Raw genomic sequence first — 13,083 nt, forward strand, 5'->3', positions numbered from 1 at the left:
GACCAAAGTTGGTGTAGATGAAAGGTAGCTTTTCAAATCCCGCAAGGCCGCCTCTGCTTCCGGGGTCCATTTCATGGGGCCAACCTTCTTCAAGATTTTGAAGAACGATAAGGCACGCTCGGTAGATTTTCAAATGAACCAACTCAGTATGGCAACACAGCCAGCCAGGCGCCTCACATCCTTCTTGGTTTTTAGAGCTTGGATCTGCTCTATTGCCTTGATCTTGTTAGGGTTGGCTTCTATCCCTCGCTAAGACACAAAGAATCCAAGGAGCTTGCCGTACGGGACGCCAAACACGCATTTCACCAGGTTCAGCTTCGAGTTGATCTTCTGTAGATTCACAAAGGTTTCTTCTAGGTCCTGGATGAGTGTGGACTTATCTTTGATTTTGAATACTATGTCATCCATGTAGGATTCTATGTTTCTGTGTAGCCGAGGCTCAAAACCAATCTGTACAACCCTTGAAAATGTGGGAACCGGTGCTTTTTAGGCCGAAGGGCATACGTACAAAGCAATACGTGCCACACGGGGTAATAAACGCAGTCTTCTCTTCATCTTCTTTGTCCATCAAGATCTGGTGGTAGCCGGAGTATGCATCAAGGAAAGAGAGCAAGTCACATCCCGAAGTGGAATCGACGATCTAATTGATGTGCGGCAAAGGGAAGGGATCCTTTGGACAAGCTTTGTTTAAATTAGTGAAGTCAATACAAAGCCTCCACTTTCCATTTGCCTTGCGCACCACCACTGGATTTGCTAACCAAGCTGGGTGCAACACTCCCCTGACCAAACCTGCTGCTTCAAGTTTTCTGATCTCTTTAGTAATGAACTTCTGCTGTTCCAAAGCTTGCTTTCTAACCTTCTACTTGGTGGGACGAGCGTGAGGATAGACAACAAAGTGGTGCTCGATTACCTCCCTGGCAACACCGGGGATATCAGATGGTTCCCATGCAAACACATTGATTTCGCCCGTAGGAAGACAACGATGTGTGCTTTCCTATTTGTCATCAAGGGTGGCACTAATGGTGAAGGTTCAGATGGTTCCCATGCAAACACATTGATATCGCCCGTAGGAAGACAACGATGTGTGCTTTCCTATTTGTCATCAAGGGTGGCACTAATGGTGAAGGTACTGTCAGTGCCATCCTACCTCGCCAGAACCTTCTTCATAGCAGGAGGAGGAGCCATGGATTTCTTTTCAGCCGATCTTTTCGGCAAGTCACTGTCGGGTGCGCTGCACTCCAAAGAGCCGCGCTTCCCAGCGTCCTTGATTGTGTCCTTGCCAACTTTATTAACCTTCTATTTTTCCCTGGCAGGAGGAGGGCCCTTGATGGTCTTAGCTGCTACCGCATCTTTATACATCTTGTCGACGCATATAACTGCATCCCTCTTATCTGGCGGAATGGAGATGACTCCCATCGAGCCCGACATCTTTAAGGTGTTATACGCATAATGGGATGCCTCCGTGAACTTGTCCAAGGCGGGACATCCAAGGATTCCATTGAATGGCAGGGGATGCTTGATGACATCAAACACAACTTTCTAAGTCATGAAGTTTAGTTCCCCGCCAAACTTCACTGGCAAAGTAATCTTTCCCTTTGGTTGGCTCCTTCCTTGGTTGATCACTTGGAAAGTGCCAGTCTTCTCTAGGTCTTCGTTAGGAATTTGAAGTTTCTTAAGTACGCCCGGAGAAATCAAATTAAACCATGCTCCGCCGTCAACCAATATCTTTGTGACCTTGAGGTTGCGGATTGTTGCCGAAACAAACAATGGCAAGCATCTAACCACAGTAGTGCGATCCGGATGATCCTCAACGTTAAAAATGATGGGCATGTGGGACCACTTTAGTGGCTCTCAAGCGTTTGCCACTGGTTCTACTGCATTGACTTCACGCACCCACTGTTTGAGTTGGCAGTGAGAGGAGTGCAAGGACACGCCTCCATCATTGCACATTGCCCTCAGTAGCCTTCTGAAATTCATGTTCACTGGATACATCATCCTCCTCTTCATTGTCATCTTCATTTTTATTTTTCTCACAGCCTCAGGCAAGCCTTTCCTTCTGCTGATCAACCTTTCCATGGCGACCACCATGGCCTTTCCCACCGGAGCCATCCTGGCCTCTCTCCTTATCATGCCGTCCATACTCAGCCTTCTATCTTTCAACCATTTGTTCGACTTGCTTGCAATCTTGAAGATCATGGCCCTTGGTCCTATGGATCTTGCAGTATGGCCCGTCGGACTTGCTAATTTTCTCAGCCGCTATAGTCGCCCGGCAATCAACGCAAGTAGCATCTTATTTTGTCGGGTGCCTCGGTCTTCGCTTTCTTGCCGGCGCTAAGATCACCAGAGCTCTCAATGGCCATAACTTCCTTCCCTTTTACGCTTCTTGTTGTGCTTTATGTTTGTCTTCCTGGGCCGGTGGCATCGTCATCGTCTTATGAATCGACTTTGACACCAACCTCGACCCCTAGAAGTCTTCTCCCTTCTTCAGCAAGAACAAACTTGTCCGCCAACATGTAGAGTTTGTTGACGGTCTTTGGCAGCCGAACATTCATCTTGGCATGCATCCTCTGATTGCGCACATTTGTGTGTAATGCGGCAATCACAACTGCCAGATGTATCTTCAGGATGTTGCGGTCCACTTGACTAAACCTTTGTAAGTACTTCCGCAAGCTTTCCTCTTCTTTTTGTAAGAGGGCTTGCAAGTCACTGGGCTGTCCGGGCTCTTGATATCCGCCTGTAAAGGCGCAAATGAACTCATTGCACAGGTCTGCCCACGAAGAAATGGAATCCTCTGGCATGTGCATTAGGCATGATCTCACATTGGGCTTAAGGGCCAACAGGAAGTAGTTGGCAAGCACTTTCTCATCTCTCCCCCCGGTAGCTTGAACGACGATCGTATAGATGCCCAAAAACTCTGTCGGGTTCAACTTTCCATCGTATTTCTTCGGTAGGTCAGGTTTGAAGGTGCGAGACGATGGCCAATGGACTTGCAGCAGCTCATGAGTGAAGGCGGGGCACCCTACCTTGTAAGGCGAGTAACCGCCAACACTAGGCATAGGTTCATCAATGTCTGGGCCATTACGCCAGTCGTATTGACAGGGTGCTTTGCGGTGCCACTCGATGGTGACGCGAGCGTCCTCCTTCTTCCTGTCCTTCAATAATTGTGGCTAATCCCGCCGAGTCTGTGGATCGGATGAAGCCATGGATATCTCGTCAGATTCTTCGTCACACTGATTTTGATGGACCCGCCGTGCCTACCTCTAAGCGGGTTGCCATGGAGGGGACTACACTAAGGGTGTAGCCCCATCCACGCGGCCACCAGTGTGAGCAACAGTCGTTGTCTGCAGGCGTTGCAAGGCCTCCATAGGTCATTACTTATTGGCTTTAGCGAACCCGATGAGACTCCGGATGGTGGCTCTCCACTCATACATCTTGTCTGCTGCTGGGTGGAAGGTTCAGCAGTAGCTGAGCCCTCGCCATTACTTCGACCACCATCCTTAGCATGGTGTGGGAGGCAGAGTGTGACACCGATCAACTCCTGGTCGAACTAGAAGGAGCGTCGTTATGCTCCTGCCGCCTCAGACCAATCACAAGGGCGATCTGGCACGACTGATGTTGATTTTGGTGGCCGAGCTCTTGATCAGCAGGGCATTTATCATGCGGACGTGGTCGTGGTTGATCGATGCCTCTGCTCGGGGTCTTGTCATGCTCGCCCTGCGTGGGACGGAGCGCGTGTCTTGATGCTGCTCCTCTGGTCGGCATGGCCAAAGGATCTTGGCTCGCACCCAGGCGAGTGTCGACACTGTGCTGATTGTGCTCACTTGTGCGACGAGGAGGTGGAATATGGGCATCACCTCGACCTGCACCGACGTGAGCATGATCGCTAGAGGGTTGAGGGAGCTGTGCCATTCCTATAGTGCTGGTTCCCGGCTGCGGTGGAAGCGTTGATTGCACTGCTTGCGGTGCCTGCTCCGCCCGCCGTGACTGCGGCGTCCATGGCTCCTGTAGCTGGAGGAGAGGAAGCCATCAAAGCAGAAGGATGCGCCGCCACACCACTTTTCTTCTTGGGAGCCATTGATGACGTCGAAGGTGATGAAGATCGATGGGCTGGCAATTGCCTCTCATTTGCACAAACAACCAGCCCCCATACCTGGCACGCCAAAGTTGTCATGGTGGATGCACGATCACCTATGGGGCAGTGTTGCCCCTTTGTGGTTCGGCAAGGGGCCAGTCACATTACACAAAGAGTAGAAACAACAAGGCAGCATCATGATGGACTCTCTCTCTCTTTTACCCAGGTTCAGGCTGCTTTGTAGCATAAAACCCTACTCCTATTATGGTGGATTGATCTTCAGAAACATGAAGACACGGAGCCCTCAAGCCTGGCAAGTGTACCTCAGGGAGAGCTACTACACGCGTACAAGCATTGAGGAATCAAAGATTCGAACCCCTTGCTAGGTTGCCTCTGCCCTCCTTTTATACATTAAGGGGAAACCATAGTGGCAAACCAGTCATTATAGTGTGATTAGATGGCTAACAGTGATATCATACCTAACTCTTGCACTTAGGACAAAGTGTCGATGCAACAAACCCTGGGTCTGTTGACCAACCGTGCACAGGCACAAGATCAAGATTGAAGCACCAGCTCAAGGCAGTGATTGAAGGACCAAGAGATTTGGAGAACCAACATGCACCTCAGGAGAACCAAGACTAAGCCTAGGGGCCACGATATCGGCAAGAGATGGGCCTCCCTCGCCGGGCAGGCGAGCACGGCAAGGGGCGAGGCCACCACCAGAAGCAAAGCAACCAAGGCTCCCCGGCAGAGCCTGCAGGGGCTTGTGGGGGCCAAATCATCTAACCAACCACTGAAGCACGACCCACGTCGTCAATCAGTGTGGTGTCAAACCGCAAGATGATTAAGTGGCAGCCATTCGCCATATGGCAGTCATTTCCTACAAAGAAGCCTACAGATGACACCCGTCCTACGACATGTCAAGAGAGCAGGAGCGGAGCTGGTGAGATAGCCCGGCTGGCCTTGCTGGGCGCCTAGTGGTGTGACACTAACAGGTGCATTTAATGAGCCCTATCAACTCGCAGAGTTAGGTATGATAGCACTGTTTTCTATCATATCTGTGGATAATGACCTCTTTGCCACTGTGGTGACACCTTCTATAAAGGGAGGCCCATGGCACTCGTGGGAGGGGTTAGAAGGTTGGAAAGTTGACAACCCCAAACCACCACATACAAGTAGTAGCCAAAGGCAAACCTTGCCGGGCAAGTGTACTACGCACTACCACATCCATTCTTCCATCAATCCACTAAATCAGGAGTAGGGTTTTATGCCTCATGGCAGCCCGAGCCAGGGTAAATCGAGTGTGCGATCCCTATCATGCGGCCGTGCGCTGGTCTGCTCTTTGTGCAATGCGCCGTCCCCCTGCCGAACCAACAAGGGGCCACCCAGTCCCATAGGTGGCCACGGAAATCCCGTTACATCTTTGGCGCGCCAGGTAGGGGGAGCGCTTGCGCGAACCTCAAGGAGCACGCCGCGCGTGCACGCGCCATCTTCATCGCTATATTCATCATCGACAGCGCCATCGACCATGGCGCCCAAGAAGAAATCTGGTACCTCAGCCCATCCTTCCATCTCGAAGGATTCTCCGCCTGTGGCCTCCAATGCCGCGGGGAACACGGGAGCTCGCGAGGACGCGGACGCCACTGGGGCATGGTTGGAGCAGGTGCCACTGCCACAGCCTCCCCCACGGCCGACACGGGAGCCATAGCTATTGGAGGAGAACAACATCGGCAGTGTCTCTGTGACGACCCGAAACCGATGCTCCAGACGCCTTCCATGTTTTGCGGGACCGCCGTGTGTTTTAATTATATGTTGCATTTCATCATAGCATCATGCGCATTGCATCTGCATGTTTTCATAAAGCTTGCATCCGCTCGTAGTTGCCGCGTTCCCCCTTGCCTTCATTGACCGATCCGAGTCCAACTGGGTTTTCGATTCCCTCTAGTCAAACCACCTAACCCCTCCCTGCACAATGCATTGACCCCTCGCGCGCGTCCGAAACTCCCCCGGACCCGACCCGGGAAGTCGTTGCCGATGGGTCCGGATCATCCCCATACATCCCTAAAACATCTTCGATTTCTCATTTGGGCTACCTAACCTATTTCTTCTCGACCGCCCGATTATGATCGGACAGACTAAACACAATCTCTTTATCCTATATATAACCCAACCCCATACTTAATCTAGCCCAACCCTAAAGCCTAGGGGATCTGTCCCATCCATTTCGTGTCCGCCACCACCAACTCACCATCTACCTCGGGATCCCTCCCGATCCCGAACCAATCAACAGCCCCCTCCATCCACCAGCGCATCCTCTGCTCGATCCCGAGGGGATCACGAGCAGCTCGCCACAGGCTGCAAGCAGTAGCACCACTAGGACCCCGTCGCTCTTTCCCCTCTTCTTCTCCTCCGTCCCTCCTCCCCATGGCTCTCTCCCTTACCTCTCATGCTTCTCCCTCTCTGTACCAGGAACAGCCATGGATTGCCACAGCTCCCTCGCCGCCGTTTGCACCAGGCCCAGCCGGGAGATGGACGGATCCGTCCTCCCGCGTCCATCCCCGCGTCCCGCTCGTCTCAGAGCTCCCCTGCGTCGCCAAGTCCAACACCATGGGTGCCTCCTCTGCCCAACCCCATCTCTATACCGATTTCGCCATGGCCTTGAAGTTTCAGAACCCCGCCAACCCATGGGGCACTTTTGCTGCTCGGCTCGCCTCTGCTCCACCTCAAGGCCTCGCCGTCGCTGCCGGACTTCGCTTGTAAGCAGCGTTGCCGCCCTCCTTACCCTGTCGACCCTCTCCTTTCTCTCTGTTTTTCTCTCCCTCCCTCAACTCCCTGTTTCTTCTGCCCCAGCAGGAGTCAAGCCGCCGTCCAGAGCCCCTGCCGCTGCCGGAAATCCACAGGTCCGGCAACCCCTTCGCCAGATCCGCCGACCTCCACCTCATCGTCCCCGCCGCCCGCTTCGCCGTCGTGCCAAGGTCCTGCTAGAGCCACCCATTCGTCCGTTCCTGCTCCTCTACATCGAGCCGCTGGCAGCCATCCCCATGGTCCTGCGTCGGATCCTTCTGTTACCTCACCATCTAGCCTCCCTGTCGTCCACCTCGCCTAAAGCCGCCGTGCCAAGTCCCTTTGCCTCGCATCTGCTTCTTTCGAATGAGATAGACGACGCGCCCGGTCGCTTGCATTGACCGCGCCGCCAGCGTGCCTGGGCCACCGCATCACCCTTCACCCGCATCAGCCCAGCAGCGCCAAGGCCATGCCAGGCCAGCGGGGCCTCTTCACTAGCCGGTCTGAGGCCCATGGGTGAGCAGCCCCCAAGTGCCCTCCTATTTTTTCGCTGTTGGGCCAGCAGTTTCGGCCCACATCATTTTTTTCGTTCTAGACGTTTTAGCTAATTATATAGAGAGTGCAGTTTTACAGAAAAACCCCTAGTGTCCATGCATCTAATAACTAATTAATCAAGCATCCTATGTAAATAATTTACATATGTAAAATTCCTAGAATTTCATCTAGTTTCACAATATGCGACTTTCATCCATGTGAAAACATTTAAATTGTTGTTTGCATTATTTTGCTAAATGCCATGTTATAATGATTTATTTCATTACTAATTATCCATAGCTCCGAATTATATAAACTTCATATGTAAATGGGGTAGAAAAATGCAAAGTTTAACTTGGTGGCATTACTTTGCATGTTTAACAACTCTAAAATATGGTTTAGGGCAGAACAATACCAAATTCATAATATGCATATGGGGATTTTCCAGAATTGTTGTTTGTTATTTCTGGCCTCATTTAAACCTGCCTAAATAGTTAGTTTACTTACGCCTCACCTCTTGCAATGTTAAGCAACATTTAATATTGTTGAGTACCTAAACGGGAGTGAACTACATAATCGAATGTGGTGTTTCGTCAATATGCAACTTGTTACACATATATTGAGCTCCACTTAACTTGTAGTGTTGTTTGTGCACTTTACCATGCCTTGCCTCATTAAACTGGACTTGCATCATACTTGGTTGTGCATCATGCCATGCGTATGCTTGTTGGTTTACCATGTTGTCTGCTTCTTTTCGGTTATGCTAGTTCTCGATAGTTCTCGGTATCGTTGCGATTGTGAGGATCCATTCAACTACGTTGGTTCGTCTTCTTCTTCATGGTTTCGGTCTTCTTCCTAGAGGGATTTCAAGCAAGATGATCATTACCCCCGATATCACTTCTATCTTTGCTTGCTAGTTGTTCGCTCTATCGCTATGTCACACTACCTACCACTTGTTTATCAAGCCTCCCATATTGCCAACTCAAGCCTCTAACCCACCTTCCTAGCAAACTGTTGTTTGGCTATGTTACCGTTTTTCCTCAGCCCCTCTAATAGCATTGCTAGTTGCAGGTCCGTTGTAGGTTGTTCCATGTTGGGCATGGATATGTTGGGTTATCACAATATCTCTTATTTAATAAATGCATCTATATACTTGGCAAAGGGTAGAAGGCTTGGCCTTTTACTCGGTGTTTTGTTCCACTGTTGCCACCCTAGTTTCTGTCATACCGGTGTTATGTTCCTTGATTTTGACTTCCTTACACGGTTGGGGTTATGGGACCCCCTTGACAGTTCCATTTGAATAAAACTCCTCCAGCAAGGCCCAACCTTGGTTTTACCATTTACCTAATAACAACTAAAAATTTGCCTAGGGAGTAATTAACCCGAGGATTATCTTAATTCAACCTCCCCTGGGTCAGTGCTCCTCTGAGTGCTGGTCCAAACCGGGCTGCCTGCGGGGCCACCTCGGGGAAACTTGAGGGTTGGTTTTACTCGTAGCTTGTCCCATCCGGTGAGCCCTGAGAACGAGATATGTCCAGCTCATACCGGGATTTGTCGGCACATTCGGGCGGTCTTGCTGGTCTTGTTTTACCATTGTCGAAATGTCTTGTAACCGAGATTCCTAGTCTAATCGATTTGTTTCGAGAGAAGGAATATCCTTCGTTGATCGTGAGAGCTTGTGATGGGCTAAGTTGGGACACCCCTGCAGGGTGTAAACTTTCGAGAGCCGTGCCCGCGGTTATGTGGCAGATGGGAATTTGTTAATATCCGGTTGTAGAGAACTTGTCACTTGACTTAATTAAAATGCATCAACCGCGTTTGTAACTATGATGGTCTCTTTTCGACGGAGTTCGGGAAGTTAACACGGTTGGGTTATGTATGAACGTAATCAGTTCAGGATCACTTCTTGATCACTTCTAGCTTATGACCGTTGGGTAGTTTGTCATCTTATTCTTGTACTCGTATGTTAGCCACCATATTTTCTTAGTGCTTGCTGCAACTCCACCTCATAACCACATCCTACCTATAAGCTTAAATAGTCTTGATCTCGCGGGTTTTGAGATTGTTGAGTCCTCGTGACTCACAGATACTACCAAAACAGTTGCAGGTGCCGATGATACCAGTGCAGGTGATGCCACTGAACTCAAGTGGGAGTTCGACGAGCACCTTGGTCATTACTATGTTTCATTTTCGGATGATCAGTAGTGGTGCCCAGTTGGGACGATCGGGATTTAGCATTTGGGGTTGCCTTCTTTTTATTTCAATTCGTCCGTAGTCGGACTTTGTGTGTACTTTGAATGATGTGTGAATTATTTGATCATTGTGTGACGTGGCGATTGTAAGCCAACTATTTATTCTACCCTTGTTCTTGTTCATGGGGTTGTGTGAAGATGACCATTCTTGCGACAAAACAAAAATGCGGTTATGCCTCTAAGTCCCCGACACGTGGGAGATATAGCCACATCTTGGGCGTTACAAGTTGGTAATCAGAGCCATCCCCTACTTAGGAGCCCCCTGCTTGATCAAACCGCTGACGTTGTTGAGTCTAGAACAAAAATGTTTTGAGTCTTAGGATTATATATATCGGAGAGTAGGATTCTTTTTACTCCTCAGCCCCCTTCGTCGCTCTGGTGAGGTCTCCTGACGTCGATGTTTTGACTTTCCTCTCCTCATTTGCACTAAAAAAATTAGGATCACGCTGGTAACTTAGGATCGTTCCCATATTATTGTGACGAGAACATTGTTCTTGGTGCCTCTTGACATTTAGGGGCCGTGGCAGTGTCCCAGGGAGTTGAGCTCCGAGGTGTTGTCGTCACAATTTTATCCTTGCAGTTCTGAATACCTGAGTTCGCCGACATCGAAAATCTCTTTTATGCAGTTAGTGGTGAGATAATCTCGACGCCACCCTGTACTGGGGAGGGAGTTCGGGAGTATTGCCACAGCTCTTATAATGGATGATTTTCGAAGGTTGAGGTACACGGTTTCCGAGGTTTTCTTGGTTATGTGTTGATGGATGGATACAGTGGAGCGTAGGGATTGTTAGTTGTGTGATATATATTGTGCCTCCCTGTATCCCCAACACCAGATTGCATAACCAGAAAGTTTCAGGAGTTTTTAGGTGGGAATTGAAGTATCTCGTAGGATATCTTTCCAACAGACACATGATACGATATGGGGTCTATCATATGTTTGTTCTGGCTAATTTTCCAAGCCAAATCCTTTGTTTTGCTTTTGAGTTGTGGTATTCGTGTTTCTTCGAAGTCAAGTGCTTATTTGATACCTTTTCCTAAGCGGTGTTCTCATATTTCTATGGGAGTGCTAATCCTTCCTGATCATCCAGATTTTCATGTAAATTCTTTACAACCGGCGTGCTTCTCTTCAAGTTAACCCGATCCTTTTAATTTGTGCAAGACCAATTCTTGGTTTTTCTCAATGGTGTTTGTTTCGTTCATCCCAAGTTGTATTTGTTTTCCCCCACCCTCCCACCCTTATTATTCTCGAAGCCAGAAATCTCAAGTCAAGTTCCATTATATTCATGTGAAGTTTCTACATTCTTTCGTTCGATGTTGTTTATCCGGTGATTTCTCGTGAAGACGCTAAGGAAGCTTCAACTTTATCGGTGTTCCTTTCTAATTTCTTCTCCGGTGGATTTAATTCAAGATTTTAGTGTTGATCTTATCCCTTTCCTCATTTCACAATGCTTTCTCATTCCGGTGCACCAATTAGTCATTCACCTCTTGCTATTCATTTGTTTCAGAGTGTTGAAGATATCTCAGAAGATTCGTGTTTTCATTCTTAATCCGTTCAAGCCATTTAAATCAACTGGTGCAATCTTTATTTCAAGCAACCATTCCCAACGGTGTCTCTTTTGAGTGGTCCCTAACCCACAGGTCTTTTCCCAGGATCTTACCTGACTCTTCTAAGTTTTCCGGAGCTATTCTCAAATTCTTTAAAAATTTGATGTAAGAATGAATTTTCATCAGTCAATTGCCTTCTCCGAGATTGCTTTCAAACTTTTTTCATCTTTGGTTCAATATTAATATTCTTCATTGTCCCGGAGTATCTCAACAGTTTGGTGTTGTTCCCCTTCGACATACTCAACATTGAAGATCGAAGAAGAGTTTGCTTAAATCTTGATCCGTTCTCTTGACGATTCATGGTTCTAGCTTTATGCCATCCTCTCATAATTGTTTTCGATTATGAGAATTCTTTTGAACCATCCAGAGCAATTCAGGAGTATTTTCAGTATGATTCTCCTGAGCCCATCATCTCAGAACTATTTATTCCCAGCTTTCAGCTCTCGTTCTCCAAATCTTACTGGTGCATCATCAAGTATTCTCTAGTCGTCTTGTCATCTCTTCAATCTCTTGTATCTAAATTCTCTCAAGCATCTTCGTTCTTTTTCTAATTCATCCCGGTGATTCATTCTCTTTTCTTCAATTGTTTTCAATTCTTACGTTGGTTCTTTCAAGATTCCTCTTCTCTTTATCATATCAATTCATTTGTTCTTTTCATGTCCTACCGGTGCTTCGTTGAAGACCTTCCCAATTTTGCGCTATATCTCTCCTTAATCATTTTCAACGAGAATAAGTGATGTGCAAAAATCCATTGTCAGTCATCAATTTAAGTTGATGAAGGATAAGCATACCACAATTCTTATTCTTGTTCCATCCGAGTGATTAATTCCTTCTTTCAAACTTCATTCATGTTATCAATTATCGGTTTCATGTGTTTCATCTTTTCCTTTTTCCGGAGTTCCAAGTTTTCTCGGTTATATCATCGCGAAGCTCCATCTCAATCATCGCAAGGCTTCACCTTGTGTTTTCAACTTCTCTTTCTTTCTATCATCCTTTTATTAACGGAGTTCTTCATGGAGTCTCTACATGATGGTTCATCAAGGATTCCTTTCATTCTCGATTTGTTCTTCAAGATTTCTCTCGAAGTTAAGATCCGCCAAGCTTTACTCTAAAATAACCATGGTGTTCAACACATGTCTTATTTTGAGGAGTTCAAGAAATATTCATCTTGCATCCGAAGTGCACTTCTTCCTATCTCATCTTTTGAGGTGGTGTTATGTCATTGTTGATCGTGTTTCATGATTCACAAGTTTCAAGAGTGACATATTTAAATCCATCATTTTATCTTTGCTCAAGAGATCTTTTCAACCAATCAATCTCTTTGTTGGAGTTATCTTGGGTTATATTTCACCTACAGCCTTCCCTAAGGAATAGTGTTATTGTGGTGCTTATCTATGATCCAAGTTTTCTCCTATCCTCTCGGCGGAAGAAGTTTTTCATCTCCTCATCGATCTAAAGAAAACAATTGTTTCTGTTTGTGGAAGGATTTCACCTCAAGTTTTGAGATGTTTTCCATAAGCCCACAACAAGCTTATTCTTTTTGTCGATGATTTTCCAAGAACTCCGTTCAATCCTTACTTGCAAGGATGCTTTTGAAATTCAATTGTGGTGGAAGTTGTCATTTTCTTCTCCGTACCTTTATCCCAACAATCTAGCTACTATTCTTTCGTTCCGGAAGCATTGTAATGTTGCTCTCTTCATCCCACCATCTCATTTTGCCAAGGTCATGTTCTTTTCCTTGCTTATATCCATTTAACCGGAGTGCTTCCAGAATTCTTTTATTCTTATTCCTTGTCCAGCTAATTTTAACCGGAGTGGCTTCAAAATATATATTGT

This window comes from Triticum dicoccoides, chromosome 4A, assembly GCF_002162155.2.
Source record: "Triticum dicoccoides isolate Atlit2015 ecotype Zavitan chromosome 4A, WEW_v2.0, whole genome shotgun sequence".
Classification (NCBI taxonomy): domain Eukaryota; kingdom Viridiplantae; phylum Streptophyta; class Magnoliopsida; order Poales; family Poaceae; genus Triticum; species Triticum dicoccoides.